Raw genomic sequence first — 12500 nt, 5'->3', positions numbered from 1 at the left:
ACACAGACACAGAGACACAGACACAGACACACACAGACACACGCACGCACACAAACACACATCCACCTTCCTAGCAGCTGCAGCTTCTGTCCCGTCATTTTGTCATTTAGTTTTGCCATTAATTTCATAAGCACCAGAATCACGAGTACAGAAAAGGCTAAGTGCTCTCAGCATGGATGTGACGATGAGACCTGTCGCGCCCCGCTAAATTATTCATGGCTTTCGTAAAGGAGACGTAAGTAAGATAACACAAGGCCTCCCCGCCCTCTCCTTTGAAATGACTCCGGCGTGATGTTCGACTCGGCGTTGAGGGTACACTCCTTTCATGTAGCCCTATAGGGGTTTCTGAAATATGTTTTTCCTTGCCTTGCCTTTCAGTTTGAACAATCCGGCTCAACATCTCATATCGAACCAGACCTTTACATGCAATAAATAAAAAATCCCTCCTCTTAAATACATCCCACGAAACAGCCTGGATGCCTTTTGTGTACAGTTGAAATCTATTGATGAAGTAATGTTTTTAATTGACTGTAAGATTAGCGACACGGCCAAAGAAAAAATGCATTGAAGACCGTAGCCCTTGAGGCGCCCTTAGAACATGTTTTGTTGGGTTGTACTGCATGGTCATCTGTACCATGTTTTTGCAGCAGTATCACAGTACAAGTACCATGAAACAGGAAGGATAAGCGGTCGCATGGTCAAAAAATGAGACGGGCGTATGACCGCAGAGCAAACTCCAGAAGAGCCGGTGTAACGATGTGAGATTGGCCCCTCTGTCACCTTACCCCCTCGATATATACTCGAGACTGATATGTTGTTTCCTGGTAAAATTAAAGAAGTGAACTTATTCAAGGACAAAAAGCATGTCAGTTTCTTGCATGCGAAGAAAATTGGTGGGGGAATTTGATAGATTTCACCCCAAAATTCGATTTCTTCGAAAAGGTGTACCGAGAAGTTACGTCCCTTGAATGAGAAGGAAAACATTTTAGGGTGAATAAAATGTCTAAGTTTAAATTAAAAAAATTGGTTGGACAAATTTGATCCCATGAATGTAAGGTACCCAAGGTCGCTCGTCAGTACTATCGAAGGGTGTTTTTTTTGTTCAGTGTGGAGTTTATACAAGACCAACGAGGCCGAGGGCGAAAGGTGACAGAGGGGCCAATCTCACATCGCTACACCGGGCTCCTCGGTTGGTTGGGACCTGAAGACGCCAGCTTGCACGTGATTGCTTGCGTTGTCGTCCATCAAGCGCGAGAGCATGTCGAGGGCCAGTATGACGTGTTTTTATTGAGATTGACGTTGAAGTAGGTGGACGAGGGTCGAGAGAAGATGTTCTCATCATTTGTTATTAAATTATGTTAGTACCTATATTTCGGAAGGCTGCACCATTTTCCCTTAAATCCTTGTAATCTTTGGCTTCTAAAGATATCACAGAAGTCGCAGTACTATGGAGAAAAAATACTGAGGAGAGAGAGAGAGAGAGAGAGAGAGAGAGAGAGAGAGAGAGAGAGAGAGAGAGAGAGAGAGAGAGAGAGAGAGAGAGAGAGAGAGAGAGAGAGAGAGAGAGAGAGAGAGAGAGAGAGAGAGAGAGAGAGAGAGAGAGAGAGAGAGAGAGAGAGAGATTTGTTTTGATATTGTCGTCCTAATCTTGACTATTGTGAGTGGATTATTTGCGCCTCGATATATATTATTTATGTCCTTACGTTTTATGCTGTTTATCGTAATGCTGTATACACCACACCTGAGTTTCTCCTCGTTGAGATAATAAAGTGTTCTATATGTATGCTAGATGATAAGAGCTTGTTGCAACCGGGGTGCATGACTGTCGGGTAGGGCAGTCTAGGAGTGAAACTAGGGTGTCACCGCAGGGCAAAACTATGAGGAGTCGGGTTCCTCTTTTCCTCCTTCTCTCTTTTTCCCCTTCTCAACGCCTTTACTGTTTCCCTCCATTTGCACTCCCCGCTCTAATCCTCTTGACCCTCCAAGTCCCCCTCTCCTCTCTGAACAACTGTCCTTTTTTCTCCTTGTACCCCCCCCCCCCCCCCGCTACCTACACACACACACGGACCTTCTCATCCTCCAAATACCTCTCCTTCATCATCGCCTCTCAATGGCTTTACTGTTTCCCACAATTTGCACCCCCCTTCCCTCTAATCCTCTTGACCCTCCGAATCCCCCTCTCACCTTCCCCTCCTCTCCCCTGTCCTTTTTCCGCCTTGTATCCCCCCCCCCACACACACACACACACACACACACGGCCCTTCTCGACCTCCGAATCACCCTCCTTCATCATCGCCTGCACCAGGGTGCAAAGCAAAAAGGCCACAACTCCCTGGACACAGAGTCTGGCGCTCGCAGGGCGTCAATCAATAACTGCAAGGGGGCCAAGGGGGCATTGACAAAACTCCCATTGCCCCCAAGGTCCTCCTACCCTAGCTACCACCCTTTGGACTTCCCCCTCCCTTTCGCCAGTCCTTGTCTACCTTCTCTTTGTCTATGTCTGTCTGCCTGTGTCTGTCTGTCTGTCTCTACCCTAGCTACCACCCTTTGGACTGCCCCCTCCCTTTCGCCAGTCCTTGTCTACCTTCTCTTTGTCTATGTCAGTCTGCCTGTGTCTGTCTGTCTGTCTGTCTGTCTGTCTGTATGTCTCTCTCTCTCTTTTTATCATCGTGTGTCTGTGCGTCCCAAGGACAGATTGTAAGAAAAGGCGCAGCCTTAAATCTTAATCCTTGTTAAATAAAGTTCAATTCAATTCAATTCAATTCAATTCTCCCTCTAGCTGGACATATTGCCAATTGTGATAGAACATCAATAAGAAACGATGCCAGTGAGTATGTTATCAAACAGAAACAGTTGTTAAGGCGAGTCCAGTTCTCATTGTTTCTGGTTTGTGATACGACAATGTAAACATTTTAGATTCAGATTCAAATCCATTATCTTCCTAACAGGTCTGCAATATTCGTCCCCTCCCATTTCCTCTACTTCTATATATCATCTATTTCTCTTATGTTTTTCTTCCATTTGTTTTCTTCGACAGGTTTGCTTCCGGAACCAATCCTACTGGATGTCTCTTCTTGTTGTCCTCCTGTCTGCCAGTTGCTCCTGCACCAAAGCCAAGGGCTGGTCGGGCACATCGTATTACCAAGGATCGAGGAACAGACGGGCCCGGCTATTACCTTATAGAGCTCTTCGGGGAAATCAGCCCGAAGAATGGACTGCAGTTCCCGCTTTGTCGGGTAGATCAAATAGCTGCCGGAGCACGAAAGCAGCTCTTTCATATGCATGGCGCGAGCTTGTGGGATGATGCATGAGGCACGACCGCTCATTTGCATACACGCATAAAGCCATGACACGCGGAAGTGACTTCCCTTTTCTCCCTCCAGTTTCGTGGTTCTATAGGTTTGGGTGATGCATGATTTTTGTGTGATAATGTGTGCAAGCTCGCTTGCAACCAGCGCAAACCACCCACGCACGCGGATCGAATCGTATCGGTTGAAATCGCTGATTTACTGGAACATATTATTTTACGTACATGTACAAAGCAATATGGTGATAAAACCTTCAACAAATAAATTAGGACTAAGAGTATTAGTATAGCACCTGTTTTTGCTTTGTTTTACCCCGAGGTAGAATTTTTTTTATCCATGTCAAGAAGAGTGCATAATATACTTTTTGGTCAACGTTTCTTTGAAACATTATTCACCAATGAATGCTGGTTAGTGTACTGCCGCATCTTTTTTTGTTGGTGTGATTCCAAAGTCAACAAAACCAACAAATCACAATCCAAACACAGAAAAGAAATCAACATAAGAGAAAAAAGGGTCAGAAATACGTGTCAGGGACTAAAAGATGCACTGACTGGCATAAATGTTGCCGGGAATGGGTTAGAGAAGGGGGGAAAAGAGAAGAAAAGCATTGCATTGGCAACTTAATATTTATCCTACATACGTGAGAGAGACACTCGTGAGATAATAATCGTTCAAATCACACGTGTGTATGTCATGTAAATGAGGTCATGTCAAGCAAGTCTGGCAGGGACCTGTTTTTCCACTGCTTATGATGCCAAAGTCACCGAGGCAAACGTCATTATAGAAGAAAAAACATTGCGCTCGTTGTTTACACTCGATGAATTTGTAGAACTAACACGTCATGCCACACTTTCAGAGTGACGTTTCTTTGCTTTGACGTAATATATTGCACGAGGCTTTAGAAGAGATCGAGGTTCCAAAACAAGCGTCTTCAATTTAGCTGCCTCGACATTTTTAGTATAATACACGTAAGTACAGTATGTAGGATAAACAGACTACTACATGGCTTGCTGTATCGTACCAGATTTACACTCGTTGCTTTTTCAAATAGTGAACAGCTCGCTTTCGCTCGCAGTTCAATATTTTATAAAAAAAAAACTTGTGTAAATCTGGTACAACACTGCAAGCCATGTAGTATTCTCTATGTACGTACTATTCCTTTGCAACTCGCAGTATTTCAAAGTATACAAAATACAACCCGAACACAAAGTAAACATAAAAGGGGGTAGACATACGCGTACAGGATGCAAATTAGAGAGGAACAAGTAAGAATATAACAATAAAAAAGGCAAAGAAAAAAATGGAGGAAAACCAAAGAAAAAAATCGGAAATGTACACAAAAACACACCACCAATTCCAACCTAATTACGCCAGTGCCTCAAAATAGACGCTACCTGCTGAAAACCAATTATCAGAACTAACGCAGCGAGGATTCGATCCGACAAGCCCTGTAAAGATTAAGGCAGTTTCGGGGAATCGGGTCCCCATTAATCCACAGGGCAGCATCAAGACAGAAATGAACAGCGGCTGCAGGGTCAGAAGTTAAAGGCACAGCTCTCCCTGTGTTCTGACCACCATCTCAGACCTGCCCAGGCTTCAGCATGGGATAAATCCATCCCACCACTTTTTTTTTCTTTCTTTCTGTGTGTGTGTGTGTGTGTGTGTGTGTGTGTGTGTGTGTGTGTGTGTGTGTGTGTGTGTGTGTGTGTGTGTGTGTGTGTGTGTGTGCCGTGTGTGTGTGTGTGTGTGTGTGTGTATTTTGTATTACATATTTTAATTGAGAAAAAAAGAAGAAGAGCTTAAACGTCTTTTTACATTTAGTCAAGTTTTGACTAAATGTTTTAAAGGCAGAGTAAGCCTCCCGTAAACCATCACAGATACGGTCAGGCTTTTACACACAGTACAAACACCCTTTCATTTAAACACTCACCAATTGAGAACATCCTAGGTGCCCTCCGTAAAGAGCGAACAATTTTCAAAGAATTTATTTTTGCGTGGTTTATCTTACCCCTGAGCCATCGTGAACCCGTGTGATCCAGTTTTCCCTTTTCACAATGCAGTCGTCATAGTTAGTCATTTGAATGCGACTCGACGTGAGCTTATCTACAATAGCACGTTTTTTTATGCACGAAACAACGGCTGTGGTTCACAAGAACTCTAGCGATGGCTTGTGACTGTTGAGAGGAACGGCGATTTGCACTGATAAACCGGCCGTCGTCTGCTACGACCCTTGCGTGACCCTGCTTCCGGGCTTTTCTTTTTTTAAACTTTCACAACTTCGAATTGTTCTGATCTTGTCTTGATGAAAAACGAATTCTTTTATGATAAAAGAATGTTTGTGTAACAAGCTGTCAATTTATTATTTAGATTTTAAAAGTTAGGTCTAGCGCAAAAACGAGGCGCCGTTGTTGTTAACGGAACAAGTCTACGAAAATAAATTCTTGGAAAATGTCTCACGCTCGACAGAAAGCAGCCAGGATGTTCCCGTTCGGTGAGCGTTCAAATGGAAGTATGCTTGTACTGTATTTAGACGCTCGGGGAGCTCTGTGATGGTTTACGGGAGGCTTACTGTGCCTTTAACATAGAGGGGGAAATCGAGACGAGGGTCGTGGTGTATGTGTGTGTGTGTGTGTGTGTCTGTCTGGCTGTCTGGCTGTCTGGCTGTCTGTCTGTGTGTGTGTGTAGAGCGATTCAGACTAAACTACTGGGCCGATCTTTATGAAATTTGACATGAGAGTTCCTGGGTATGATATCCCCGGACTTTTTTTCTTTTTTTCGATAAATACCTTTGATGACGTCATATCCGGCTTTTTGTAAAAGTTGAGGCGGCACTGTCACACCCTCATTTTTCAATTAAATTGATTGAAATTTTGGCAAAGCAATCTTTGACAAAGGCCGGGGTTTGGTATTGCATTTCAGCTTGGTGGCTTAAAAACTAATGAGTGAGTTTGGTCATTAAAAATCGGAAACTTGTAATTACAATTATTTTTTATTAAACGATCCAAAAACAATTTCATCTTATTCTTCGTCATTTTCTGATTCCAAAAACATATACATATGTTATATTTGGATTAAAAACAAGCTCTGAAAATTAAAAATATAAAAATTATGATCAAAATTAAATTTCCGAAATCGATTCAAAAACTATTTCATCTTATTCCTTGTCGGTTCCTGATTCCAAAATTATATAGATATGATATGTTTGGATTAAAAACACGCTCAGAAAGTTAAAACGAAGAGAGGTACAGTAAAGCGTGCTATGAAGCACAGCGCAACCGCTGCCGCGCCAAACAGGCTCGTCACTTTCACTGCCTTTTGCACTAGCGGCGGACTACGTTCAGTTTCATTCTGTGAGTTCCACAGCTTGACTAAATGTAGTAATTTCGCCTTACGCGACTTGTTTTTCTTTTTTCTAAATCAACAACATGTTTACAAATTGTGGACCTATGATGGACATAATATGTATAATGTACAATTCCACCACTTGGATACATACCAACAATCAACAGCCTTGGTTGGTTTTTAGCGCAGGGTGGGAATTTGTTGATGAATTGATATATCTACGGACGCTATTGGCACTCTCTGAAGATAGTTCATCGACAAATTCTCCCTCGGCGCAGGAAACAGTCAGGAGGTTGGTTTTGGTATGATTCCAAGGGATCGATATTTTCATTCCATTTAAAAGCCCGACCAGATATGAGATTTGTGAGACATTTGTTTTCGCGGGAAGGAATGTGCCTTATTTACCGCTTCGTTAGACGGTTGAGAATGGTCGTATAAACACGTCCTTGACCTTTGACTTCGACGCGAGATACGCATTAATCACGAGTGTAATCGGGAACAGACTCGTAAAAAGTAAAGCCAAGCAGCCATCGCGGCTGGATGGTTTTAACTGATCACAGACACGCATGCGCTGTGTGTGGTTGCCGTTCCATTGACATTTTCTTCTGCGTTCGTGGGCTACAACTCCCACGTGCATTCATTTTGTTTGTACGGGCATTGCCGTGTTTTGCTCCCAATGTTAAGCAGTCATGATCTGTTTTCGAGGGGTTAAATTGACGACACATGCAAAGGTTGAATGAACGTCGTCATGTTCAGATTTGGTTTAAACAAGTTTATTCAGTAAATGTCATTGGAATATTGCCGCATACATGAAATAAGGAACATGGAGCACAACAAACTAGGCTTATGACCGTACTCATCAACACAACTCTCTGTAGCAAGTGCTAGGGAATGTCTGTGACATTATAGAAGTCATTTGAAAGACCCTGGTAGTAAGGAGCAGAGGTGATGTACGTGAATGTTTATTTTGTCTTGATATCTTCCGCAAGGTTTGCAAAAGGTTGATACATAGACAAAAAAGATAATAAACAAGACGTAACCCACCCACCCCAAAAAACAACAACAACAACAAGCTAGCTGAGATGAAAGAAATTGAATTTAATATGTTCGGGTTTGAATCTAGAGAATAAATTAAAAAAGAATAGCAACAGAAACAGTGTATTATTCTATTACTTTCACCTGGTACTCTGTTCCCCTTACAGATACAAGAGCGGCCTTGTCATCATCAATAGAACAGTGCATGTGCTTACTTTAATGTACATAGGTTCTCTTCCACAGAGTTACGGCATCAATAATAATAATAATAATAATAATAATAATAATAAATGAGCATTTATATAGCGCAACATCATAACTTTACAATTATGCTCTTTGCGCTTGACACATTTAAAATTAAAAACACAGTTATACAAGCATTTACATCTACATTCATAGTCAACAACGCTTAATTAAAAGCATACACCATCACACATACATTACAAAAGATTCTTCCACTAACTAAGTAATAAAAACATGAATAAAATAGGTAGTAAAAAACAAGGAAATACCAGCTGAATACCCTTAATCAAACAGAACATGTTATCAACAATGCTGAAAACAGTCCTAGATGTTTATATACATTATCACTAAAACAACAAATACACTACATGTAGCCTACTGATGGACTGAGAAAACAAAATCAGGGGTTGTATTTCTTGAAGAGGTGCGTTTTAAGTGCTCGTTTGAATGCTTGGGGTGACTGAGAGTGGCGGATGTGAAAGGGGAGAGAATTCCATTGTGTGGGTGCGCAGAAAGTAAAAGTGCGTTGTCCGTATGTTTTGGTTTTGGTGTGTGGAATGGTAAGGATGCGACAGTCAGAAGAGGCACGGAGTTGTCTTGCTGGAGAATAGACGGTGAGGAGTTCAGAGAAGTAAGCAGGAGACGAGCCAGAAAAGAAGTTAAAGCAGAGGGTGGACAGTTTGTAGTCAATGCGGGCTTGAATAGGTAACCAGTGCAGTGTGTGAAGAAGTGGTGTTGCGTGATCTCGTTTTCGTGCTTTGAGAATGAGGCGTGCTGCCGAGTTTTGGACTGGTTGTTCCGATAATAGTTCGATGTCGGTAAAGAACAAATATTCCATCTTCCCATCCATCCATTCATCCATCCAACATTCCGTCCATCTCCATCTTTATCTATGCATAAATGTATCCATCCAGCCATCTATGCATCTATCCAGATTGTATTTCGGACAGCCTAGGGTGTCGGAAGTCTGAACTCTGCTTCACACTTGGTTCAGAACGAAGCATCTTCCTGGGGCTTAATTGGGGTGTCAGCTAGCAATACATATTCATACACCCACACATACACAGGCCACACACACACACACACACACACACACAGACACACACACACACACACACACACACACACACACAGAAACACACACGCGCGCACATACCAACACATAAACACGCACATATACACTTGAACCACACACGCACGCACGCACGCACGCACGCACAGACAGACACACACACACACACAGACAGACTGCTGTTAGTATTTTTTCTTAATTTTGCAACAACGTCATTTATGGATAGAACATGCAATTATGTTTGTCTCGCCTTGACATACTAATGCATATGTATGTGGTATCATCACAGACCAAAGGACACGTCGAGGTTACTGCAAGTTTAGCATACATAGCCGAGTAAATATCTCAATCAAATTTAATAAAACTGCTCGGTAAAAATAATCCGTTTTGAGAAATGTGCTTCGTTGGCGGTTTACTACGCGTTTTGCACACATTTCATCTCCAGCTATCATTTTTTTTCTCCCCGAACGCATACTCAGTCGGCGATGGTAATTGGAATATGACCGCCAGCACTTTGACAATCTAAAACAGACACCGAGTCAGAGTGAACACAGGGCCATCATTCCGCCCCGTGTGCAAATAATCAGCGTGATTGATCACGTGACACGCAGGGGACGACGGGAAATCATTCGGACGCTCGCGGGTGGAGCGCTAAACGTCCGTGTTAGTGTGGCCACTCAGCTCACCACTCTATAATTACTGGTAGTGCTTCGGCCGCCGTCAATTTTGGACGTGATAATGTCGACCTTCAAATCAGAGCGCGGAGCATCATTCTCGGCCTTTGACACTGGCGCGCGGTAAGCTAACAAGTTTCTGTAAACAATCAGGAAAACCGTTAGGGTTCGCTGACTCTCGCTGCTCCCGCTGATGGTTGATTATGTCCTGCGCTCAAGATGAAGGTTATACCAGCAGATCTTCTGGTTTCATACGAACAACGTATTATATATATATATTATGTTTTTGAAATCAAGAAATCATAAAGAATAAAATAAAATCCTTTTTGGAATCTATTTCTAACATTTTAATCGTAGAACCTAATTAACCTATTTTCGTTAATTGATATCACACTTTTAGAGTAAACATGACATATGTATATACTTTTAGATTCAAACTTTGATGAAGAGTACGATGCAACCAATTTCAAATCTGTTTGCGAAAATTCGAGTTTAATGACAAACTTTAATGAGCAAACTCATTAATTAATTTTGAAGCTTCCAAGCTGCAATACAATCCCATAGTCCGAACTTCGTCAAAGATTGCCTGACCAAAATGCCAAGCATTTGGTTGAAAATGAGAGCGTGACAGTGCCGCCTCAACTTTCACAAACAGCCGGATATGACGTCATCAAACACTTTTTTTAAAGAAAAAAATCAGGGGATATCACATTCAGGAACTCTCATGAAAAGTTTCATGAAGATCGGTCCAGTAGTTTTCTTGGAATCAGTTTATACACTCTCACACACATACACCACCACCCTCGTTGAGATTACCAGACAATGTTAAAACATTTAGTCAAAACTTGACTTAATGTAAAAAAGAAGAAGAAGAAGAAGAAGAAGGTAAGAAAGGAAAGACAGAATAGAAGAAGAGAAAAGAGGTGAGGTAAAGGCAAAAGCTGAGTGAGGTATCGGGCAGAGCGGCAGGAGATGCTGACACGCAGATCGATACAGGGAACAGCAATCCTGGCCGTTTCTCGGCGACCGCTGCACATTTGCATGACACCAAGCCCCGGCAGGAGCCAACAACCGCGGCGCCTGGGACTTGCAGCTCTGTCTGTCTGTCTGTCTGTCTGTCTGTCTCTGTCTGTCTGTCTGTCTGTCTGTCTGTCTGTCTATCTGTCTCTCTCCATTCCACACACACACAAACATTCCACACACACACACACACACATTCACACACACACACAAACACACACACACACACGTATACACACACACATTCACACACACACACACATTCACACACATTAACACACAAACACACACACACACACACACACACACACACACACACACACACACACACACACACACACACACACACACACTAATTAATCCAGGTGGATTCAGGATTAGCTGTTGCAGTGTACCACAGAATGATGTATAGTTCTATGTTGTTAAAGGGCACTGCTTTAAGTACTCGTCCACATTTGGCTTCCACATCGAACCCAATGGCACAACTCCCTACACGTGTGTACTGTACTGTCGCAAAAGACGAGGTACGCAGAAACTGATTACACTGAATGTGACGGGTAGGATGGGAGATGAGGTCTGGGATAGGAAGGGGGCTTCTTGAGGCACGGGCCTAAGGTGGGTATGAGTGGGATATGGTGGGTAACAGAGGGCTGAGAGCTCGCGAACAAATCCTGATTCAGCATTGCACAGAATCTCGCAACGCTGCCACTTTCTTGTGTGCTAATCCCCTCCTCCCTCCCCCCAGCCATCCACACCCTTTTCCCTCGACCCCCCAACTTTTCCCGCCATCTCCCTCTTACTCCCAGATCTCTCCTTGGTGTTCCTCCTTTGGCATCCTCTGGTGACTTCAATGCCCTGGGGTCTGAAGGGAAAGCTAAAGGAGATAAAAAGAAGTCAGGCAGAAGATTCCTGGAGAATTCAGCTGTCTCTGGGGGAGAGAGAGAGATAGAGAGAGAGAGAGAGAGAGAGAGAGAGAGAGAGAGAGAGATAGAGAGAGAGAGAGAGAGAGGGAGGAGAGAGAGAGAGAGAGAGAGAGAGAGGGAGGAGAGAGAGAGAGAGAGGGAGGAGAGAGAGAGAGAGACAGAGAGAGAGGGAGGAAAGACAGAGGGAGCTAGAGAGACAGACAGATAAACAGAAACAGAGCGAGAGAAATAGAAAGAGAGAGAAGTAGGAGAGAGAGCGAGATAGTGGAGAGAGAGATAGATAGAGATAGAGAGAGGGAGGGAGAGAGGGAGGGAGAGAGGGAGGGAGAGGAAGAGAGAGAGAGAAAAAGAGAGAGGGGGGGGGGAGAAAGGGGAAGAGAGAGACATTGACAGAGAGACAATAATAGAAAGGCAGAGAAAGTCACACATAAACCAAGAAAGTACAAGATTCGCGCACACGGACTATGAGAGTGCAACTACAGATCCTAATCGATGGCTTGATCGATTTTTTTATGATCCTTCCTGAAATGTCCTTGACGTGTGCCGTGAGTAAGGTAAATGGACTAACTGATTTTGTCGTTCACAAATAGACACAAGTAGACTAATCACAATAACAAAAAAAATAAACACATACATTTAGGTGTAGAACTTTGTGATGCGGCCAAAATCAAATTCGCAAAAGTAAATTTGCAGACACTAAAATACACACAAAATCAAAATAAGCAAGAGTGACCCCGTTTTTGATCGCAAATTGAAGAACAACAAATTTACTTTTGCGAATTTGATTTCGGGGGGCGTCCTAGGTCTCCGGTACATTGCATAAAAACTAATTTATGAAAAATGAAACTCTTTGTTTCAAACGGTAGGGGGATGAATTACCTTT

The sequence above is a fragment of the Littorina saxatilis genome, linkage group LG5 (genome assembly GCF_037325665.1).
Source record: "Littorina saxatilis isolate snail1 linkage group LG5, US_GU_Lsax_2.0, whole genome shotgun sequence".
Taxonomy (NCBI): domain Eukaryota; kingdom Metazoa; phylum Mollusca; class Gastropoda; order Littorinimorpha; family Littorinidae; genus Littorina; species Littorina saxatilis.
Note: the sequence above shows the minus strand (reverse complement) of the source record.